Here is a 23437-nt window from a genome sequence, read left to right as displayed (position 1 = left end):
GTGTGCAGGACTGGAGCTGCTTTAATAGCGGCAGCTGCCTGAGTCAGGCTTTCTGTGTTCCCAGAAAAGGGTGGGAGCGTTTGCATCACAAGTTTTAGAAACGCACAGGAAGAGGAGATAGCCCTCATCAAAGGCAGTTTGCCAAAAACTGTAACTTACTCTCAATAGAAATAACATGCATTGAAATTATTATAGTCAAATGTACATAGTCAACAAGAATCACTTTCATACTATATTTTATCAAGCATAAGAAAAGTCTTACATTTCTAAAATAATTTGGTATACTTACGCTTGAAGTAAATAATTATACTTCACTGGAAAAACAGTTTTTAAAGATAAAAAGTAAGAGCTAGTTATCCAAACTGTCTGCAGAACAGAAACGTTACTAAAATGAAAATGGTCCTTTTTTCTTCTTAGAATGGGGCATGGGAGAGCCTGTATTTTCTTCATGTTGGACTTTCAGGTGAAATCTTAAGCACCTTTAGAAGTTTCTAAGTATAACAAAGTACAGCTTTCTGACTATTGTAATTGACTTTTGCTTCATCTACTTGAAAAAGAGAAGAAAACTGGTAGAGAAAAAAGTGCTACTTTCTATTCCTTTGTAGCATAGTGTATATACATGTCTTAAGTGCCTAAGACCCATTTAAAAGGACATCATTGTCTTTCATCAAAACCAATAGCTGCCTCCTTTGCCCTTGGACATTTTGGTAATTGTACTGTCATCTTCCACAGCTGCTCAAATGTGAATCTTTGAGCTGTGCCAGTCTCCGTCCTGAACTTCTCTTGCCTATAACATCTTTGCCCTTTCTTTCTGCAGGTAGCCCTGGCAGGCCGGCCTCTTGCTTCTGTCTCCACGCTGGTTCCTCCATCTGCTCTCTGGGCCACTTGGTATATCAGCTTGTTCAAAACATGCAGTACTAATGATAATCATTTTGTAACTTTCTCTTCAGAGGCTGAAGTCAGGAAAGAGGAACAGCTTCAATTAGAGAAACCACCTCCTTTTAATTTGTTTTGCATGTTGACATCTCATAAGATTTCTTGTTTAAAAAGGGTTTTTTTGCTTCAAAAATAATTTCAAAATGACTGACAAAATGACTGACATGGGCAAAAATCTAAATGTTTTATTGTATTACTTAAAACACTCTGTAGCCTATATCATATTGGTTTCTTTAACCTGATTTCCTGTGACTTTTCTATATATCCTCTTAATTTTAGCCAAATCCTATTCACGTTCTCAAAATGTTGGCAGACTCTCTTTACACTTCCGTGACTGTATTTATTCTCGCATACTCAGGAGACCTGGCTTCCAACCCTAGATCTACCTCTGATGGTATAAACAGATCATCAACGTTACTGAGCCTTTGTTCCTGTAGCTGTAGCGGAGGAATTTAGCTATGTCTTCCCTCGTACAGGAATGATAGTTACGCAAACTTGGAGCACTTGGCTGGGCGTGGTGGTTCACGCCTGTAATCCCAGCACATTGGGAGGCCGAGGCAGGTGGATAACCTGAGATCAGGAGTTCGAGACGAACCTGACCAACATGGTGAAACCCCATCTCTATTAAAAAAAAAAAAAAAAGTTAGCTGGGTGTGGTGGCGTGTGCCTGTAATCCCAGCTACTCAGGAGGCTGAGGCAGGAGAATCGCTTGAACCCAGGAGGTAGAGGTTGCAGTGAGCCTAGATCATAGCACTGCACTCCAGCCTGGGCAATAAGAGTGAAACTCCATCCCCCCACCCCCACCCCACCCCCCAAAAAAGAAAAAAAAAAAAACTTGGAGCACTTAAGAAAAAAAAATGCAGTGTATAAATTCTTCCCAAACAAATTGGTCAAACATGTTCTACACACCTTATGACTTATTTTCTTCCATCTTCATACAGCTCTTTCAAAAATTGTTTTTCTCTTCATTCCATTCAATATATTCAATTTTAGACAAAAACTTTTTAGCTAAAAATATCTATTTAATCCCCTAACACCTAACCTCATTTCTCTCTCCTCACCTATTTTCAAGCTGTGACACTTCCCTTTGGGGAAGTAAGAAATGAAACAATAGACAATTTAAAAAAGGAGAAATGGTGACAACATAGGTTTAAAAAAACATTTTGTCAAGTAGAAATATATAGGAAAGATATTTAGTTTCTAGTCCTTAAGGGCATTGTTAAATGTCCTTCACTGGCTAGAGTATAAATCCCTACATTGAGTTAGTAAAGTATTTATTAAGGATCTTCTGTGTACTCAGCACTATGCTAGAGCATATATAAGATGCATGCCATAGGCACTTTCATTCACTCATTCATTCCTCATACATATATTGATATCCTATATATTTATTCATTATAAATTAACTCTGCGCCCTCTGCATGCAAAGCCACTATTCCAGGCACTTGGTCCACACTGGTGAACAAATCAGACAAAAATCCCTTTTTCCTTCTTAAAAAGGGGCATTAAGGACCTGGTATTTTCTTCACGTTGGACTTTCAAATGAAATCTTAAGTACTTTTTAAAGTTTCTAAACCTAACAGAAGTATAGCTTTTGGACTCTTGTAGTGGGCTTTTGGTTCATCTGTTTGAATCAGAAATTTGCATGTCAAGCACTGCTGCTGGTTTTTGGCTAGTCACACCCCAGTTAACCAAGGGCCAATGGCACAGTTCCACCTAAAAAGCTTGGATGCTCTTTCAGAACTGGCTTCTGTCCCTTCAGGATCCATAAAAATTCCCCGACATATGGGTACAGAACTGCTCTATTGACCAGTTTCATTGACACTGATAGGTGATCTGCTAGGTTCTCGGTTTAGAAAGTCATTTGGCCACTGACTGGAAGGCAGATGCTAAGTGACTACCACGTGAAAGAGGCTCGACTCCCCTAATAAGTGTATAGCTCATGGTGGCAGGGTGTTGTGCTGCCTCGACAGTTCCTACCTGCACTTGCAGATGAGCAAAAAAGGGCTCAAAGCAATAAATGACTTGCCTGGTCATTTTACAGTTTTCAGTTCTGGTTTTAGAGTTTTTAAGAGACAGCTGGAATTTGAACTTGTATGCGATTCAAAGTTCATATCTTTTCTCTTTGCCACATTGCCACGTAGGAGGAAAGATAACATGGGGAGGGTATGTTAGAACTACGTGGAAAGCCTGTGCTTAAAGCAATGCTTGGATAATGGGGAGCCACTGAAGGTTTTTGAGCAAGGAAAATAAAACCTTTCCCCCACCCCTAGGATTACTTTTGGGAATGAATCTTCTGCTAGAAATCAGTGGCAAATGGCATTTTAGGTGAGAGCTAGTAGTGTGGTAGCAGGCACTAGATAAGAGGTGAACCAGTGTGGAGGCAGGAGGGGTAGGAAAGGAGATGGAGGCATTATTGCCAAGGCGTGATAGAAGCCATGGGATCTGATAAGTGGTGAGAACTAGATGGAGAGGGAGAACTCTGAAATTTGCCTCTGATTGCAGTTAAATGATAGCATTCTAATGACAGAGGTAGCAGTAGGTTGGAGAGATTGTAGTAGTATTTCTCTTTTCAGTACATTGGGTTTTAAGTATTGACAAGCCACCAAATGGAAATATCAAGCAAAGAGTGGACATCTAGGTATGAATATTGACACAGAATAGATGTGGATGTCAATTTGAAATCACAGGAATCAAAAGGATGGCCAAAGAAATAGGATGAGAACCAGGACAGTACAGGAGCATCATGAATACCAGGAAAAGAGAGGGTTTCAAGCAGGACTAGGCCATCAGAAAATCGAAACCTGAAGAGCTGACTTGTCCTTCACTACTAGGAGTTACCACCCTGTGACTTGACCTTCTGCCTCTTCCCTCTTGCTGAAAGCCCTTCTGGATTCTCTCATGCTGAGCCTACCCTGACTCCTAGTGTCGGCTGTTTATTCCTCATGGCAGTGTCAGAATCTTCCTTTCTACCCCGAATCCATCCTTGACCCAGCACTGACACATACTCACTTATAGACTTGTTTTTTAGATTTAAACAAATTATTTAACACCAACACATGGTGGGATTTTAAAGTAGCAAGATTTATTTCTATAAGCCACATATGAAATTTTACTTTCATTAGCCTATATTCACATGTTTAGACTTCCTTTTTGCTTTCACAAAGTATATTTAAGAGAGGATCTGCATTTTCTATACCTGGATCAGATTCCTAAAGTAAATTTTTGTTTCCCCTAATATAGTTTTTTTTTTTTTTTTGAAGGAAACCCTTTGTGTTTCTACTTGTACCAAAAGAAGAAAGTAAATTTAATGATAGTCATATTTATAGTATTGAGAGCCTTTCATTGATATTAAGCTTATTAATTTAACATTTGTAGTTTCTGATTTATTAAACTCAGAAACCTTTAATTGCTCTTTAAAGAATATGTGCTTTTCTGATAAGAAAATTAAAACATTCACTTTTTAAACTACTTAATTTGAAATGTCAACAGTAAATATTTATTTTAATATTCCTTAGAGGTCTTAGTCCTTGTTCATTATAAATTTCGTGAAAAGAATTTTAAAAAATGATTTCCACAACCCACAGAACAAGAATTGCCTGATTTTGGTTAAAGCTAGAATAATAGTTGGTAGGCTCTGTGTATGACTTGCAGGTACTTCATTCTGGCATAGATGAGAGATTCAGACTAGAAATCTTCCAGTATGGACCTACAATGAAATATCTATTATGGGAATCCTTCAGATTTCTGGATCAACTGAAGTATAGGGCAGAAACATACAGATATCCACTATTAATGAAACTACAGAACATAGTTATCCAATATGCTGATGGCACAGGTCTTAAGTGGGAGTATCCAGGGCCTCTCAGATTGAAATTTTATGGAACTGGAATATTCCACAAGAGTCTTGGAAAGTTCATTAGTCAATACTTATCAACAAAATCAATTCTTAAGTACTCCACACCAAGCCAGGGATCATGAAGGATCCAAAAGGTTCATGAGATATGACATCTAATTTACTGTAATTTCCCTAAATTTCCAGAGACTTAGGAAGTTTCGTATAACCAGCCAGGTGCCGTAGCTCACACCTGTAATCCTAGCACTTTGGGAAGCTGAGGTAGGAGAACCACTTGAGGCCAAAAATTCAAGACCAGCTTGGGCAACATAGTGAGACCCTGTCTCTACAAAAAAATTAAAAATTAGACAGGCATGCTGGCGTGCACCTGTAGTCCCAGCTGCTCAGGAGGCTAAGGAGAAAGATCGCTTGAGCCCAGGAATTTTTATTTCTTGTATTGGAGATTGATCTTAAGCTGCTGCTTATATTCCCAAAACAAAACAAATAATAAAATCAAAGTAAAAAATTAGGAGAATCCAATGTGGCTTTCTGTATCTTGCCTTCATTTCTCATATTCATGGTAGTTGTTTCCTATAAAGTCATTGTGAATACTGAATTAGCAAATACTGAACCATTGCTCCTAACGTTAGGTTTATTTTTGTTAACCAATCAATATATAACCTTATTTTAAGTGCGTTTCTGTTTAAAGACACCCTATTTAATATATGTTATTCATTAATGTAGAACTAACTCATGGCCAGCAGAACTATAATTCAAACCTGAAAGAAGTTTATCTAACATATGTGTTTTTTCCATCAGACACATCACAGCCATCTTGAGCTTAAGAACTTGGGCATGCTGGTTCATGCCTGTAATTCCAACACTTTGGAAGGCTGAGGTGGGTGAATCACTTGAGCTCAGGAGCTTGAGACCTGTCTGAGCAACATGGTGAAACCCCATCTCTACCAAAAACACAAACAATTAGCCAGGCATGGTGGTGCACACCTGTGATCCCAGCTACTTGGCAGGCTGAAGCAGGAAGATCACTTGAGCCCAGGAGGCACAGGTTGCATGAGCTAAGATCATGCCACTGTACTCCAGCCTGAGCAATACAGTGAGACCTTGTCCCAAAAACAAACAAACAAACAACAACAACAAAAACCCCTCTAGGCAGTACTTCAACACTACACTCAGGGGCCGTTTTATTATTTCTTAAAATGTCTTTTATTTCAGCCACATTCTCCAGATAAGTCAGAGGCCATTTTAAACAGTGAAATCACCAACAAAAAGCACAAGAATGTGAAAAACATGACACTAATTAAATAGACTGCATAGTGGATACCAGTTTGCAGTATGAGATCTAAAAGAAGGCAGAAAGTTGCCTTCTTTGACTTCAGCTGGGTATATATGTATTTGGCAGATCAACATATTTGCCACCCTGTGCATGCCCATAGATGATCCAGAGGTCCCACAAGTATTAATTCTAGGGTTACAAATAAATTTTAGACAGTAGGCAAATCACAAAGACAAGATCCATGAATAATAACGATTGACCATATATTGTTACAAAATCCAGGGCTTTAAATTCTTGAAACTGTCTATATATTTATTCTAAGATGCTTAATTTGATTTTACCTGCTTATCACTTGTGTTTTTTGGGGGTTTTGTTTATTTGTCTTTCTTTGGCATTTTGAAATAATATATAGCCAGGGGCACTGGCTCACACCCGTAATTCCAACATTTTGGGAGGCCAAGACAGGCAGATCACTTGAGGTAAGGAGTTCAACCAGCCAGGCCAACGTGGTGAAACCCCATCTCTACTAAAAACATAAAAATTAGTCAGGCAGTGTGGTGTGTGCCTGTAATCCCAGCTACATGGGAGGCTGAGGCAGGAGAATCGCTTGAACCCAGGAGGCGGAGGTTGCAGTGAGCTGAGATTGCACCACTGCACTCCAGCCTGGGTGACAAAGTGAAACTCCATCTCCAAAAAAGAAACATACATATATAAACATGAATTTATATAATATATAACCTATTACATATTTATGTATTGTGTGTTATATAATGTCATGCCATATATAACATTGTGAGATATGTTATATAATCCATTAAATATAAGTTTAGTCATAAAATATAGCTTAGAAATTTAATATTTCAGTTTATTCATAAATAATAGTGTTGCTGAAACAATTAAACTACTGTGGCAAAGTGAAAATATTAAACTACGAATTTCCCGCTAACTAAATAATTTCATGCCAATGCATGTCTTTTAAATGCTGGTCATTGCATTCTTTGAAATACTTTTATTTAAAGATTCTTAAGTTTATCTTATGAGACATAGATGTCATCATGTGAACTCTCAATAAATGTTAATTGAAAGGCCATTTCCACTGTGCTGGTAACTAAAGAAAATTTATTAAATGGAGTAAATGTTGTAGTTTTAACAGTAAACATTGGAATACATGGGTATCTCCTCATCTAAGTTCTTCTAAGGAAGTCTTTTAAAACATGATTTAAAGTATAGCATTCTGAGGTATAGCATTATCTTATTTATTTTTTCTTGTTCTACTTCTAGTTTGATATTTTGTATGATTTAAGTCATTTTCTGTTATTTGCAGTGAAAACTTTTCAGGGTAGAAAAACTACTTCATGATTATTATCAACAGATGTAAAATTGCTTGACCCTTATTTTATATGAAACTACCCACCATTATTTGACACAACTTTTTCTGCTTGTGTATTTAACACAAAATTATTTTGATAGTGTTTATTTGTAGGCAGTATTTTGACAATTGATACAAAGTTCAGCTGTAACAATTGCTATTGTACAAGAAAACAGCAAAATAGACACATAAATTGTGTCAGTCATATACAAATAGAGATTTAAAATAAATCATTTATTACTGTGATCATCTCAAAAAATAGAAAGATATAATAGAAAAAAAGAGCCTTAGGGTGATAGTCATTGAATATATGTTCTTAGTGAAGAGCCTTCCTGTAACTTTCTTGCCACTGAACTAAGCCTTAACAAGCTAGGCCTTAAGTTTCTTATCTGTAATATGAGATGGTCTGATTAGAGATCTGTAAGGTCCTTTTCAGGTGTAACATTTTATGATTCTAAATGTTATTAATTAGAAGCAATATAGCAAAGCAGATCATCAAGATATAAATTCATACTGTACTTTAAATCATTAATTCCACTAGAAAATGTACAGATCTACTTCTTTTTAGCTACTCATCCATTCAACAAACACTTATTTTGCATTTATTGGACTAGGCTGTATACTAGCCCTGAGAATAATAAGGGTGAAAAACAGACACATCCCTGACTTTGTGGTGCTTTAAGTTGCAGATGAAGGCATGTCAAGCCAGACCCAGCCTTGGGCACAGGCAACACCTTATGTGGGGTTCAGTAAGGACACCTTTTCTGAACCCCTCAGTTCCCTTTCACTTTGTCACATCATTAGGTTCTCCTTTTGCTAACTCCAAAATGGACATTTTTAGAGTCATTAATTCCAAATTAGACCACAAAGTTGGCACAGTATCTACGGTCATGAGTCTGCTAATGACAGGAATGTGTTCTGAGAAATGCAGTGTTAGGCAATTTCTTTGTTGTGCTAATATCACAGAGTGCACTTAAACCTAGATGGTATAGCCTACTACACACATAGGCTATGTGGTATAGCCTGTTGCTCCCAGGCTGCAAATCTGTACAGCATGTTATTATACTGAATACTGTATACAAGTGTAACACAATGGTATTTGTGTATCTAAACAGAAAAGGTACAGTAAAAATATAATCTTATGGCACCACTATCCTATATGTGGTTCACTGTTGACTAAAACATCTTTCTGCAGCACATGACTACTGCTATGTTAGATATATGCTGCCTGGACAGAGAAGATAGCTTCCTCTTTCTGTCCTTCATTCTGTTTCTCTTTGTCTTTTAACATACTTCCCTAACTACTGCCACTCCAAAATCTCTCATTTACAAATCAGAGAAATGAAGGGTCTCACTCTGTCACCCAGGCTGGAGTGCAGTGCCATGATCACAGCAGCTCCCTGTGGCCTTAACCTCTTGGGCTCAAACAGTCCTCCCACCTCAGCTGCCCAAGTAGCTGGCACTGCAGGCATATGCCAGCATGCCCAGCTAATCTTTTTAAGAGATGGGGTCTCACTATGTTGCCCAGGCTAGTCTAGAACTCTTGGGCCGAAGGAATCCTCCTGCCTTACCTCCCAAAGTGCTAGGATTACAGGCATGATATCTGGGCAGGGACACAAAGCCAAACCACATCATTTCACCTCTGGCCACTCCCAAATCTCATGTCTTTCTCACATTTCAAAACAAAATTATGCCTCCCCAACAGTTCCCCAAAGTCCTTAACTCATTCCAGCATTAACTCAAAAGTTCAAATTCAAAGACCCATCTGAGACAAGGCAAGTTCCTTCCACCTATGACCCTGTGAAATAAAGAACAAGGTAGTTACTTCCAAGATACATGGGAGTACAGACATTGAATAAACACACCCATTCCAAGAAGGAGAAATCAGCCAAAACAAAGTAGGTACAGGCCCCACGCAAATCCAAAACCCAGCAGGGCAGTCATTACATCTTAAAGCTCCAAAAAAATCTCCTTTGACTTCATGTCTCACACCCAAGCTACACTGACACAGGGGTGGGTTCCCAAGGCCTTGGATAGCACCACCCCTGTGGCTCTGCAGAGTACAGCCCCTGCACCTGTTTTCATGGGCTAACATTGAGTGCCTGTGGCTTTTCCAGGTGCACAGTGCAAGCTGTTGGTGGATCTACCATTCTGGGGCCTGGAGGACAATGACCCTCTTCTCACAGCTCCACTAGGCAGTGCCCAGTGGGGACTCTGTGTGGAGGTTCCAACCCCACATTTTCGCACTGAACTGCCCTAGTAGAGGTTCTCCATAAGGGCTCCACCCTTGCATCAGACTTCTGCCTGGACATTCGGGCTTTTCCATACATCCCTTGAAAGCTAGCCAGAGGCTCCAAAACCTCAACTCTTGCCCTCTGCATACCCACAGGCTCAACATCATATGGAAGCCATCAAGGCTTGGGGCTTGTACCCTCTGAAACAACAGCCCATGCTGTACCTTGGCCCCTTTTAGCCATGGCTGGAGCTGGAGCAACTGGGACACAGGGTGCCATGTCTCAAGGCTGCACAGAGCAGTGGGGCCCTGGGCCTGGCCCACAAAACCATTTTTCCCTCCTATGCCTCCAGGCCTGTGATGAGAGGGGCTGCTGTGAAGGTCTGTAAAATGCCCTGGAGACATTTTCTTCATTGTCCTGACCATTAACATTCAGCTCCTTTTATGCAAATTCCCACAGCTGACTTTTAATTTCTCCCCATAAACTGGAAGTTCTTTTCTACCACATGGTCAGGTTGCAAATTTTCTAAACCTTTATGTACTGCTTCCCTTTTAAATATAAGTTCCAGTTTCAGATAATCTCTTTGTGTACACATATGAGTGCATGCTGTTAGAAGCAGCCAGGGCACATCTTACATGTTTTGGTGCTTAAAAGTTTCTTCCACCAGATACCCTAAATCATCTCTCTCAAGTTCAAAGTTCCACAGATCCCTAGAGCAGGGGCACAATACCACCAGTCTCTTTGCTAAACCATACCTTTACTCCAGTTCCCAATAAGTTTCTCATCTCCATCTGAGACCTCCTCAGCCTGGACTTCACTGTCCATATCACTGTCAGCATTTTGGTCACAACCATTCAACATGTCTCTAGGAAGTTCCAAAATTTTCCTCATCTTCCTGTCTTCTTCTAAACCCTCTAAACTGTTCCAACCTCTGTCCATTACCCAGTTCCAAAGCTGCTTCCACATTTTTAGGTATCTTTATAGAAATGCCCCACTTCTCTGGTACCAATTTTCTGCATTAGTCCATTCTCACATTGCTGTGAAGAACTACTTGAGACTGGGTAATTTATAAAGAAAAGAGGTTTATTTGGCTCACAGTTCCATAGGCTGTACAGGAAGCATGGGTAGGGAGGCCTCAGGAAACTTGCAATTATGACCGAAGCAAAGGGGAAGCCAGCATGTCCTATATGGCTGGGGCAGGAGGGAGAGAGTACGAAAGGGGAAGTGCTACACAATTCCAAACAACCAGATCTCATGAGAACTCACTATCTTGAGAACAGCAAGGGGGAAATCTGCCCCCATGATCAGCTTCCACCAGGTCCCTCTCCCAACAGTGGGGATTACAATTCAGCATGAGATTTTGTCAGGGACACAAAACCAAACTATATCAATCTTGTAATAGTTTTTAATCTTTTAAAATTGTGAAATATATTAGATATACATTAAGGTATCTATAAGTGTATAATTCAGATCAAATACCCAAGTAACCACCACCCAGGACAAAAAATGAAACATTAGCTCTCAGTAATTCCTCTTATGCCCCCTCACCCACTCTAACATAGCAACTATCCTAACTTTTATTATCATTTTTTTCTTGTGACTCCTCATAGTTTTACCATCTAAGCGTGAATTTCTAAACACCCTCCTTTTACTGTGCCTGTTTTTTAAATTTGGTGTAAATAGAATCATACAAAATATATTTTTTTGTGTCTGGATTATTTAACTCAATGTTATATTTGTGAGAGCCATCAATATTATTGCATGTATTTTTCTATTGTATGTTTAGTCCTCTATCTGTTGTATCTCTAATTGACATTAGGATTGTTTCCAGTTTTCAACTGTTACACATAATGCTACTTGAGCATTCTTGTACATGTCTCTCCATATACTTGTACATGCACCTTGAAGGGTTATTCACCAAGGAATGGAATTGCTTTGTTACAAGGTTTGTGCTGCTTCTACTTTATTTTTTTATTTTTATTTATTTATTTTGAGACAGCCTGGGTGTCACCCAGGCTGGAGTACAGTGGCATGATCTCGGCTCACTGCAACCTCCACCTCCCGGATTCAAGTGATTCTCCTGCCTCAGCCTCCCGAGTAGCTGGGACTACAGGCATGCTTTTTCACGCCTGGCTAATTTTTGTATCTTTAGTAAAGACGGGTTTCACCATGTTGGCCAGGCTGGTATTGAACTCCTGACCTCAAGTGATCTGCCTGCCCCAGCCTCCCAAAGTGCTGAGATTACAGATGTGAGCTGCCGTGCCCAGCCTATTTACTCTTTTAAACACTCACTTCAAACAAATAGCCAATGTCATGCTTAATTGTGAAACTCCAGGAGTGTTCCCATTAAAATCAGAAATAAGGAAAGGGTGCCTGATATGAGCATGATCATTGCATATAATTCAGAAAATGTTTACCAAGGCACTTAGAAAATGATGCATACATATGGGAAAGAACAAATGACCATTATCTGTAGCTGACAAAATGCCTACATAAAAATACAAAATAATATTGTAGTACAATAAGATGACCAGTTACAATACAAATATACAAATATATAGCTTTCCTATTTAATAATAACAAGTTAAAAAACATATTGAAGAAAAAATCCCATTCACAGTGATATGTCTCAAATAAGTAAACAAACAATAATAAACAAAAAAGAAAAAAAGAGTAAATTATCCATGGCTATTGGCTAAGCCTGTAAGTGTCATTAGCAGATTCTAGCCTACAGGGCGAGAGGTAAGGTAATGTGGCAATGTAAGAGAAAATTGTGTTTAAGAAGCTGGACCATTTGTCCCATAAATTTTTCCATAATCTGGATTTTGCTTATTAGTAAGCCTGTATTTCCATTATATTCATAGAGCTTTAGTGCATAAATGTTTTATCCAGGTCACATTTACATTTTTTTCTTTTTTTTTTTTTTTTTTGCCAAGGCTGCTTTCTAGGTGGTGCCATGAACTTTGTTTGTTGTTGTTGTTCAGGCTTTTATTAAATTTTGTTATTGTCACATGTACATATTTATGGTTTACATAGTGATGGCTTTTTGTGTGGTGGTGGTGTTGGTGGTGGTGGTTTGAGGCAAGATCTCACTTGGTTACCCAGGCTAGAGTGCAGTGGCACAATCAGAGCTCACTGCAGCCTTGACTTCCTGGGCTCAAGCATCCTTCCACCTCAGCCTCCCAAGTAGCTGAGTCCACAGGTGTGCACCACTATGCTTAACTAATTTTTTTTTTAAACCTTTAGTAGAATCAAGGTCTCACCACTTTTCCCAGGCTGGTCTTCAACTCCTGGTTTCAATCAATTCTCCCACCTCAGCCTCCCAAATTACTGGGATTACAGACATGAGCCACCTTGCCCTACCCATAGTGATATTTTGATACATATAATGTATAGTAATCAGATCAGGTTAATTAGCATAGCTGTCATCTCAAACATTTATCATTTCTTTTTAATTATTTTAAATTCAGAGGCTATATGTACAGGTTTGTTACACAGGTATATTGATATAGCATAATGCTGGGTTTAGCCTTCTATTGGACCCATCACCTAAATAGTGAATATAGTACCCAGTAGGCAGTTTTTAGACCCTTGCTGCCCTCCCTCCCATTCTGAAGTCCCCAGTGTCTATTGTTTCTATCTTTATGTCCATGTGTACCCATTGTTTAGCTCCCACTTATAAGTTAGAAAATGCAGACTTTGATTTTGTTTCTGCATTAATTCACCTAGGACAATGGCCTCCAGCTGCATTCATGTTGCTGCAAAGGACATGATTTCATTCTTTTTTATGACTGCATAGTATTCCATGGTATATATGTACCATATTTTCTTTAGTCAGTCTTAATTGATGGACACTTAGATTGATTCCATGACTGCTATGGTGAATAGTGCTGCAATAAATATAGCAGTGCAGGTGTCTTTTTGATAGAATGATTTCTTTTCCTTTGAGAATCCCAGTAGTAGGAGTGCTGGGTCAAATGGTGGTTCTATTTTTAGTTCTTTGAAAAATTTCCATGCTGTTTTCCATAGGAACTGAACTAATTCCAACCAACAGTATATAAGGATTCCTTTTTTTCCACATCCTTGCCAGCATACTATATTTTGACTTTTTAATAATAGCCATTCTGATTGGTGTGAGATGGTATCCCATTGTGGCTTTCATTTGCATTTATCTAATGATGACAAGCATTTTTTCATATGATTGGTCACTCATATGTCTTCTTTTGGGAAGCGTCTGTTCACGTCCTTTGCCCACTTTTTAATGAGTTTTTTTGTGTTTTGCTTGTTGATTTAAGTTCCTTGCAGATTCTGGATATTTGTCCTTTGTCAGCCTGATAGTTTGCAAATATTTTTTCCCATTCTGTAGATTGTCTGTCTGCTCCATTGATTGTTTCTTTGCTGTGCTGAAGCTCTTTAGTTTAATTAAATTTCATTTGTCAATTTTTGTTTTTGTTGCATTTGCCTTTGAGGTCTTAGTCATAAATTTTTTTTCTAGTCTAATGTTTAAGAGTTTTCTTTTAGGATTTATATAGTTTGAGGTCTTACATTTAAGTCTTTAATCTCTCTTGAGTTAATTTTTATATATGGTGAGAGCTAGGGGTACAGTTTCATTCTTCTTCATATGGCTAGCCACTTTTTCCAGTACCATTTTTTGAGTAGGATGTCCTTTCCCAATTCTTTCTTTTTGTCAGCTTTGTTGGAGATCAGTTGGTTGTAGTATATGGCTTTATTTCTGAGTTCTCTGTTCTGTTTCATTGATCTGTGTGTCATTTTTGCATCATGCTATTTTGCACCATGCTATTTTGGTTACTATAGCCTTGTAGTATAGTTCGAATTCAGAAAATGTGATGCCTCTTGGTTACATGAACTTTCATCAGGAGGCACATGATATTGGTTGTCTCCCTTTTAGTGATGTTACCTGCTATTGATAATCCTTGCCTGGGTCTATTAATTCATTAGGGATTTTAAATGACAATATTAGAATACTATTATTTTCTCTTCATTTATTAATTAGAATCCTTCTAAAAAGAGAAACTTCCACTCAGTTATTTGGTTACCCTGTTGTAGAGGCATGATAAATGCTTGATTTTCAAGTTTTCAGAATGATTAATTGATTCCCCAGTATCCTTCAAAGGTGAGAGGTGTTGGGGGGTGTTTTTGTTTTTTTTGGAGTTTTTAAGTATTACTGTGAACTCATTTACTTAAACATAGTTATTCCCATCCTTTGTAATTGTTAGCTCATTGCCAGTCCTCCTGGCCCATTTTTGGGGTAGTAGGAGCCTTTTGACATGACTCCAAATCGCTTTGACATGATTCTAGTAGTCTTGGGTAGATTTCTTGCTTTCTGATGTGATAGAAGCATTGGAGGCTTATTTGTTTCCATGCTGAAAACTTGGAATCAGTCATTTCTCCAAAGGAGCCTCCCCTTTTTCTTTAAGTGGGAAATGGTATTTAGAGACTAGAATCTCGGAATAAGAGGCACTCATTGCTGCTAGGTTAATCTCTGTTTCTATGCCTTTTTAATGACAGAACTAGGAAAGATAATGTATATATAAAATACATCATAATATTGCCAATTCAAAGTCAATAATTACACAGGGAATTTATTTTACCTCTTCAGTCTTACAGATGTCTCTTTTCTCCACATCAAAATACTAGTTTTCAATGACATTATGTAATTATTCATTGACTTTATCACACAGTGTACACATAACTGTTTCAGAATAACACTACTACCAACAATGTGATTATAAAAAAATAGTTGCAGGTCTTTTTGTCCTTAGGGTAAAATCTACTTAGGATTCCTATTCAAATCGGAATGGTTCCTTTCCATGAAGTTATACTTTGATACATAGTTATATTCAATTGGTTTATTTTTTCAAATTCTAATAATTGCTTCTTAATTTAATAAAGTACTACATTGTTCTAGATCATATCTACAAAACAAAGTATATTTAAAGAATTCCAGCTTGTATCCCTAACCACCCCCCCCACCCTGTTTCCTCCTTCTTACTATAATAACTCATTTTAAGGTTTATCCTTTCATTATATTTGTAAATGTCATTTTTTAATTCATAGTATAGCTTCTGTAATTTAGGAAGATTTGTGCTTTTGTTATAATGGTTATTTTTATATTCATACCATTATATAATGACTTTGTCCCCTCTTTTTTTTGTAATTTTGACCATTATCTCTTACTTTTATACAATAAGTTATAGTGCAATTAGCTTCGTCACCCTCCATTCCTCACAGCATTAATTTGACATAGTATTCTTCTTTGGATAGTGTCCACCTCCAGATAGTCTTTTATGCCTGCCAAACTGGGCTACCTAAAGTTTTCTAAATGTGCTTCACACTGTCTCTATGCCATCAGCAAGATTATGTTATTCATTTATAAAAACTAGTAAGTGAATCAGTTATAGTATCAAGTCCCTACAAAGCCTCAGGCCAGCTTTGTGACCTTGCTCAAGTTTCTCAACCATCTTGAGTTTGGGAATATACTGGTGAAAAAAAGATGGAAATGGACCCCTCTTAATGGAATTGTCAGTCTTTTATCTCACTGGAAGCTAGAAATTATGCAATTTCTCAAGTTTATTTTTGTCTGGATAACTCCTCTCTTAGAATCCCTAGTCTGCTGGTGCTTAACTTCCCTGGAAATAATTTTCTCATTTGCCTACATTACTGGATGTTTACTTCCTATTTGGCTCAAACCTTTGCTAAAATAACTGCTGGGGCAAGTTTTTCAGAATTTGTCTGCATTTCCCTCACAAATTATAATTTGCTTTTTTGTCAAAGCTCATAAAGTACGGTGCCAAAAGGATCATTAACTGCAAGGATAACAGATAAGAGAAAGGTTTTCATGTTAATTGAATGTTTCCTGTTTTTCAGCCCTAACAACATTTAGCTGACCAACACATTTTCTTACAGTGTCTTCATAATCTTTTTAACCTTTTTTTGTTCTATGATGTATGTTTTGTTGTATTGAAAGTACACATTAATATCCAAGTAGCAAAATCTTTTACTATAATTTTAAAATATTTTGATTAGTGAACAAAGGATCAAATTCACATTTATATCCCAGCCCACGGGATAGTCAGTGTAGGCCCTGGAGGAGGGAGTGGGAATTTGGGGAACAAGAGACACGAGAAATGGAGACAAGACAGTGCTCTGATCAAGTCTCGTTTAATGGCGGTAATGCAATGCCTTATATACATTTGGAGGGGAAGGGGTTGGGCTAAGGCGGAAATGACCTCATTGTGGAAGGCGTGGCCAGATAGGCTTCGGTTTCTCCGGTCGGACGTCATGTTGCGCCTGCGCAGTCAGGTAGTCTTTTCGCGGGTGCGGGAAAAATGAATGAAGAAGAAGCGGGAAGAGCGCCATCTTTTAATGGCGGTATTAATACAGGGAAGAAGGTAAATCTAGGGAGAAGGTGTGGGGTGGAAATGAAAACAGCTCAGGCATTTAATCTTTAATTATTATTCGCTATGGCTGGGGCGTGCAGCTCCGGACAGGTCCCCCTTTTTATATTTTTATGATAAGAAAACCCCTCGGGAACTGCGCCTGTCTTAGGTTGGGTGAACTCACCCCCACCTTCTAGGCCCATCATGGGATAAGGCAGCAGCAAGGGCGGCCCTCCTGTCTTAGGCTCCGATGGAGATAGTGTCCTCTTACCCGTCATTGACTGTCCAGTTCAGCACACAGGGGAGGTGGTCTTATTAAGGTAAATAAGACTCACCATTTTCAGTCATCTCAAGGCGATGATAATGGACCTGTATAGGTTTGGCCTGGAAGGCCTCAATTTGTTGTCTGACAAATGCCATAAGCTTATTAAGGATTATAGGCCCGAGAGTGAGGAAGAGTAGAAGAGTGAGTAAAGGACCAAGAAATGGCAGGAGATAGGGGAGAAGTCCATCGAGTCCAGTCCATAGTGGATTGGCGGCCAGGCCTTTTCTGCGCTTTTCTAGTTCTTCTTGCAAAGTTTTTATCTTATCTCTGACGATTCCGGATTTGTTGGTGTAAAAACAGCACTTTTCCTGTAAAGCCAAACATATCCCTCCCTATTCTGCCGTTAACAAATCTAGACCTCTTCTATTCTGGAGAACTACTTCAGCTAACGAGTCTACTTGATCTTGTAGATCCTGTATAGTACTAGATAAGGTTTGTACATCGGAAATTAATTGATTGGATAATTTGGTATATTGGGTTAGTGAAACTCCTAGGCCTGTGGCTCCTGTAGTAAAAGCAGTGGTGATTCCTAGTCCAGCCAACAAGGGAATAAATTGTATGGCTCGTTTCGGCCTATAAATAAAATGTTCAATAGCGGGGATGGGGATAGGTTCATCTCCAGGGATGATATCAATGTGGGGGAGAAGAGTGGCCAGAACACAAAGCCCTGTCCAATTTGTAGGTAGATACGTATATGCCATGTTGTTTTCCACAAACGAAAACCGAGCCATTTATAGCACACAAAGGGTTGGTGGCATTGATTATGGAAGTACAGTTGCCAAACACAACATAGCCTAAATCAATTTCTTTAGTGTTATTATATGATGGTGAAAAGAGGCAAGAGGGATTAGAAAACCTCATCGGTTGAACTAAGAGGGGGGGGTAATAGGACAGGAATTATTTACTAAGGATTCATTTGAGTAATTGACATAGGGCAATGAAAGGTTAGGTATGGCTAGAGGAATAGGGGGGCCCATTTTAAGACAAAGCCAACAATCGTGGGCCAGGCTTCTGTATTTTGTAACAGCCAATGGATGCGTGATTGAGTGTAGGGCTGTATAATGGTAGAGGGTTCTATTCCAAAGTATTTTCTACTGTTTTCTCTTCCCAAGATAATTAGATCAGCTATGGCATCATAATAAGGCAACAAAACCTTTTTAGGGGAGGAGGGCAGGTGTACCCACATAATGGGATTGTTCTGCCAAAATAGGCCAGTAGGGGTTATAGTTGTGTTAAAAATAAGGAATATTAATGGCTGAGAATAATCAATACCGGTAACAAATTGTGTTGCAATGGCATGTTCTACCTGTTGGAGTGTTATTAATGCTTCTTTAGTAATGGACCTGGGGGATTTTGGATTAGAGTCTCCTTTTAATATATCGAAAAGAGGTTTTAACTCTCCTGTGGTGAGCTTTAAGTACGGTCGAAGCCAATTTATGTCTCCCAGTAATTTTTGGAAATCATTTAAAGTTTTTAAATGATCACGACGTATAACGGCCTTTTGATTAATGATTTTGGGTCCATTAATCTGGAAACCAAGATAAGTGTATGGATCTTGTAATTGTACTTTTTCTGGGGCTATTTGTAGTCCGGCTGCTGTTAACTCTTGTTTGAGTTGGGCGAAGCACTGTAAGACTTGTTCGCCAATTTCTCCTGCTATTAAAATATCATCCATATAATGTATAATATACATTTGTGCCCATGTTTTTCTGACTGGCTCTATAGCGGCAGCTACATATTTTTGACACAAGGTAGGACTATTGGCCATACGCTGAGGTAAGACTTTCCATTGATAGCGCTTCATTGGTTGTTTAAAATTTGTAGATGGAAGACTAAAGGCAAATCTTTTCTGGTCAGCAGGGTGAAGGGGAATTGTAAAAAAGCAATCTTTAAGGTCAATAATGATTTTAAAATATTTTTGAGGAATCGCAACCGGTGAAGGCAATCCTGGTTGTAAGGCACCCATAAGGACCATAGTGATATTTACTGCTCTTAAATCTTGTAAGAGTCTCCATTTACCAGACTTCTTTTTAATAACAAAAATAGGTGTATTCCAAGGGGAATTACTTTCCTCAATATGTCCTGCTGCTAGTTGTTCCTGCACTAACTGTTGGGCAGCACTTAGTTTATCATTGAGTAAAGGCCACTGATCAACCCAAACGGGCTCATCTGACTTCCAAGTAATGGGGTCAGCGCACCTTTGGGGTACAGGTATGTCAGTGGCCTGAGCTAAAAATTTCCAAACCCCTTTTTATCAAGTTGTCCTGAAACCAGTATAGGGTGTGGGATACCATTCTCTCCTTTTCCAAGACCTTTACCAGGGGTGTATCCTTGAGTTAACATTTGTGCAGTAACTATATCATTTGGACTACACATTATAATTTTCATTTGAGAGAGTAGATCTCGCCCCCAAAGGTTAACAAGTAGGTAAGGGATGACAAATGGCTTAATGAGGCCTGAATTGTTTTCTTTATCTGTCCATGTTAGGTATTTAGAACTTTGTTTAGGATTACTGCTTTGTCCAATTCCTCTCAAGTGAGTTAAAGTTTCTGTGGTAGACCAATGAGAGGGCCAATCTTCCTGTTTAATGATAGTTACATCAGCCCCTGTGTCTATTAGTCCAGTGAATGCCTTCCCGTCTAACCATAAGGTTAGAGAGGGTTTTTGATTTGTAATTGGTTGCACCCAATATATATCTGATGATCCGAAACCTTTTATATTTCTATTAGAGTATTGGATATTATTATCTGTTTTAACCAAAGGTAGCAGGAGTAACTGAGCTATTCTAACTCCTTGAGGGACAGTAATAATACTATCAATAGCTCTGGCCATAATTTTAATTTCTCCTTCATAATCATTATCGATAACTCCAGGGAGGACTTGTAAGCCTCTCATGGTGACACTACTTCTTCCTAAAAGTAGCCCAAAAGTGTTAGGTGGTAAGGGTCCATATATTCCGGTATTTAAGGTTTGCGGTCCCATTTCAGGTGTTAGTATTGTGTGGGAGGTGGAACTGAGGTCCAATCCTGCACTTCCTGGGGTTGCTCTACTAAGTTTTGAAATGGATTGCTGTTGCTGGCTGGAACAAAGCTGACTGCCCCATATGCTTGTTTCAGGGCCTGAGGCTGGCCCCTCATCCCGTTTCCCTGCCTGGGGGGTAAAGGATTTCCTTGACTGTCAGTTTTAGATTTACATTCGTTTGCCCAGTGTCTTCCTCTTTTACACCTTGGGCAAAGGCCTGGGATTTTTGCTTCTGGACTCTTATTTTGGTTTTCACAGCAATCCTTTGCAAAGTGTCCCCTTTTACCGCATCTAAAACATCCCCCTTTATCTTTACCTTTGTTAATGAGGAAATCTCTTACTGTTTGGCTGCTAAAAGCGGCGGCCATTGCTAGGCCTTGTTGATATGAGGGCCCAATATCTGAACAAAGGTGAATGTATCCTGTTAAATCTGTTTTCTTTCGATAAGGTCTGATTGCCGCTTGGCAGGCGGGGTTAGCATTTTCATAAGCTGTTTAACATAATCTACACCCGTTTCTGCATTTCCAAAGATTCTACCTGCCGTGGTCATAAGTCTATGCACAAAGTCTGAAAATGGCTCATCGGGTCCTTGTTTAACCGCTGTGAGCGAGGCCCCTGGATCTCCTTTAACGGGAAGTTTTCTCCAGGCTTTTGAAGCAGCAGCCTGGATTTGTGAGAACAGTCCATGGTCATATTGCATTTGGGCCTGAGTGTCTGCATAATTACCTGAACCAGTTAACATATCAAAATCCCAACCGTTTCCTGCCTGTTGATTTCTTTTAGTTGTATCTCTACAATTTTCAAAGAACTCTGACTTCCAAATCAAGTGGTCTCCCCCAGAAAGAACTGCCCTAACTAAGGTATTCCAGTCTGTAGGAGTGAGCCAATTCTCAGCTACAGATTCCACTATAGCAAGAGTATATGGAGCAGTGGTCCCATACTGAGAGGCAGCAGTCTTTAACTCTTTTATAATAGTAAAATCAAATCCAGTATGATGCCTCCAAGCCTGTCCCTGTTCATCTATGGTTTCAGTGACCGGAAAAACGTCTTTGGGGGAGGAGTCTTCTTTATGTCTGCTAGCAACTAACCCCCCTCTTGGAACATGTTGTCCAGGCCGCTGAAGTGGGCGCAAGGAACCCTCCATAGCGTCTGAGTTAGGTATTTTTTCATTTCCTGTTTTTAGCTTTTGGAGCCTAATTATCAATGATTGATGTAACTCTTCAAGTTTAATCTGTTCTTCTAGTTGAGCAATTTTTTGCTTTAATTCTTCTTTGGGATCTATTGCTGCCATAACAATGGGCGCAGAAACCTCATTATGTGTCTTATTATATGGGGGTGGGTATGAAGAACAGGGAGGCAAATCAGGGTTGTGATATTTAGCTGCCTCTTCCTCTAAATCATCCCAATTTATATCCAATTGATTAGGCTTATTAATTCCCTCCTCCTTTTGAAGCATCTGTAAAATTGGGTATTTTTTTGGTTTGTTTTCGTGTGGTATTTCTTTATCTGTTACAGAAGGAGACTTGATTTCCTCATGATCACTTTCGAGGGAAATGAGATCTTCCTCCGTATCTTGCGGAGGCTTTGTGAGGTTAGAGCGGGAGCTAACCTTTAAAATATGTTCTGTCTGAGCGACCGCAGCCATGACTTGCAGATTGGCCTCCTTCTTATCTATTAAATCTTTAATGAGGTTCCAATAAGAGAAGGCGGTTACAGGAATTTTTTCTGGCCCAAAAGTATTATAATAGTCCTGAAAGCAATCCCCTACTCTACGCCATCTTTTAATATCAATAGTTCCTTCCTGTGGGAACCAAGGGCAAGTGTCTTTTACAAAATCAAAAAATTTAAACAAATCATTACCTTTAACCTTTACTCCTCGTATCTTTAAAGCCTCTTTTAATTGTCCTACATATATTTGATGTTGGCTTAATTCTTGTCCCATTTCGGACGCGTCACTTACCTTCGATTCTGACGCGGCAGGTTCCCGCGGTGATCGGAAGAGTTTGACTCCTTTTGTCTTCGTTAGCGGTCGACCGTCCTTTGGCGTCCTCTTCCTCACGGAGTCCCTCGTTTCCAGGTCCGTGTTCGGGCGCCACGTATCCCGGCCCGCGGGATAGTCAGTGTAGGCCCTGGAGGAGGGAGTGGGAATTTGGGGAACAAGAGACACGAGAAATGGAGACAAGACAGTGCTCTGATCAAGTCTTGTTTAATGGCGGTAATGCAATGCCTTATATACATTTGGAGGGGAAGGGGTTGGGCTAAGGCGGAAATGACCTCATTGTGGAAGGCGTGGCCAGATAGGCTTCGGTTTCTCCGGTCGGACGTCATGTTGCGCCTGCGCAGTCAGGTAGTCTTTTCGCGGGCGTGGGAAAAATGAATGAAGAAGCAGGAAGAGCGCCATCTTTTAATGGCGGTATTAATACAGGGAAGAAGGTAAATCTAGGGAGAAGGTGTGGGGTGGAAATGAAAACAGCTCAGGCGTTTAATCTTTAATTATTATTCACTATGGCCGGGGCGTGCAGCTCCGGACACATTTATATGATCTTTTCATTAAATTATCAAAGGTTAATAGGGAAACAGTAAGAAAATCTCTAGAATTTTAAAGTATTAAGTTCTAAACATCAAATGATATAGTCATATAGCCTTATACTCAGATAGGTACAGAGATAGGCAAGAGAGACAGACACAATCCCAAGGAATAAGACATTCCAAAAAGTTTGTGCAACAGTTTTAGAACCAGGGAGCCATTCTTTCAACCAAGTGAATGACATTTTCTACACACACACACACACACACGTATACACATATGTATACATATGTATATATGTATGTATACATATATGTATACATATATACGTATATGTGTATATGTGCATACATATGTATATACGTATATGTATACATATGTATATACATGTATATGTGTGTATGTACATACACATATACATGTGTGTGTATATACATGTGTGTATATATATACATGTATGCATATATAAAATAGAAATTCAGCTACATACTCATTT

The 23437-nt window shown here is 39.1% G+C and overlaps 1 protein-coding gene across 22 annotated transcripts in view; it reads left to right on the top strand.

Annotated features, from left to right (window-relative positions):
• Positions 1-23437, top strand: part of CCDC146 (coiled-coil domain containing 146) — a 245750-nt gene that overhangs the window by 78076 nt on the left and 144237 nt on the right. The gene's annotated exons all lie outside the window — the stretch shown is intronic.

This window comes from Macaca fascicularis, chromosome 3, assembly GCF_037993035.2.
Source record: "Macaca fascicularis isolate 582-1 chromosome 3, T2T-MFA8v1.1".
NCBI classification, from domain to species: domain Eukaryota; kingdom Metazoa; phylum Chordata; class Mammalia; order Primates; family Cercopithecidae; genus Macaca; species Macaca fascicularis.
The sequence above is the reverse complement of the archived record's forward strand: the minus strand, read 5'-3'. Positions and strand labels throughout refer to the sequence as shown.